Below are 1907 nucleotides of genomic sequence, written 5' to 3'. Positions count from 1 at the left end.
ATTGCACTTGAACCTTCAACAAATGAAAGAGTATTTAACTATACTTTGTGCTAGCAAAGAGGACAACAATTGTCCTTTTCTTCTTTTTCACAATCTTAGCCGAACCCTTCTCAAAAATTGCTTCATAAGCAATTTTCTCTTTCACACAAAGGGTGTGGTGGCAAAGAAAGAAAACATTTTTTTTTCTGACAAAAACTACGTTTTCTTCAATTGTGAAAAGCTCTCATATGGAAAATAGTTAAAATGTGACTTATATAGTTAGGTTAAAATAACTTGAATTTTGCAATTAAGCCCTCAATATTATAACACATTATAATATTGGGCCTATTACTTAATTAAACCCTTTTAATTAAGTCCTTGGAAATTAAAATCAAAGTTAATTTCCTTTATATTTTGCAATCAAGGCCTTATAGTTATAACTATTTATAATTATGCCAAAAACTTAATTAAACTCTTTTAATTAAGTTTATAGAAGTTAATTACCTAGCATGTGATTTAAGTCTAACATAAATCATCACTCTCCCAATTTAATTCAAATGCAATCATTGTGTGTGACCCATTAGGTTCCCAACATGTTGGTAATGGAATTGATTAATGACTTAATTGATTAACATAAATTTCAATAAATTAGTTTATAATCAATTCCATAGACCAAGATTGGCATCTAGCAATGCATCATGGCCACCCAATTGTTGGGAGAGTCAAAGGGTTCTTTGACAACCTTTCAGTGTACAACTATTAGTGTAATTCATTCCCTCATCATATATCCCGAAAATGATAAGAGCTTGGTACAGTGTCTACTCTTATTGACCTCCATATTTGTTCCTGCAATTATAGCATTAGCTTTATAGAAAGTTATGAAACCTTTTTCATAATCTCCATGTCACTTTGGCCAAGGACTTCAATAAGCTAATGTTAACCAAGAACTGATAGGATATGTCCTTTAAAACACTTGAGGTGATGATTCTGATTTTGACCACTCATTTTCCTTCACATGCTTCATATTATACCCAAAAGCATCCTGTTTTGGCGTCCTTGGTTAGGCACCCATAGGGATGAAATCAAAGCATAGCACTCAACAGATAAGACAACCTGGTGTCTTAAGTCTAGGGAGTATTTACACAACTAACACATGAGAAGTGTTGCATAGACACTAGAGTGTATTACCAAATGCACTTCTCATGGCAAGTCATGTTTAGTGAACTTGCTCTCCTAGGCAAGCACCTATATTCTAGTTCCAAGTATCTCTATAGTTCAATCTATGAGATCGATTACTTACTTGCAAAGTAAGGAACATAGAATATACCAATCTTTAAGCATCATTGATGTCCAGTCTCAATGATACATTGACCAGGAACATTTTGAGATTATGCTTTGATGCATAGGAATCTCATAACTGCAACCCATTATAGTTTCCTTGCAAGGCATATTAATCTCATGGACTTCATCCAATTAAACTTATAACTCATTATAATTAATGTCTTATTGATGAAGGAAAACCTCTAATCATTCAACATGAATCATACTGTTGCATGATTGGACTTAAGCCTCAACTAATCCCAATTTGCTGTAGAGCTCATCCCAACATCTCCCACCAACACAAAGCTAATTACTACCTCATCATATGTGGATTCAATCCATCTAGCAATCGTGTCTGCATGTAGACTTGCTTGTACCCTTCAATGTGGTTAATTACTTTTGTCTATCTTCGTGATGTTCATGCATCACATCATGTCATATTACTATATCTAGATCCAATGAGACCCAAGTTCTGCTCGTATGGCTCCATTGTTACATTAACAATGTTCAAAACCTTGTATTAGTTCCATGGACTAACGATCTAAGTATCTTCCTATTAGAGCCCTTTTAATAAGATGTATATGACTTTAATTATATACATGTACATA

Source organism: Theobroma cacao, chromosome 1 (genome assembly GCF_000208745.1).
Source record: "Theobroma cacao cultivar B97-61/B2 chromosome 1, Criollo_cocoa_genome_V2, whole genome shotgun sequence".
In the NCBI taxonomy this organism is placed as follows: Eukaryota; Viridiplantae; Streptophyta; class Magnoliopsida; order Malvales; family Malvaceae; genus Theobroma; species Theobroma cacao.
Note: the sequence above shows the minus strand (reverse complement) of the source record.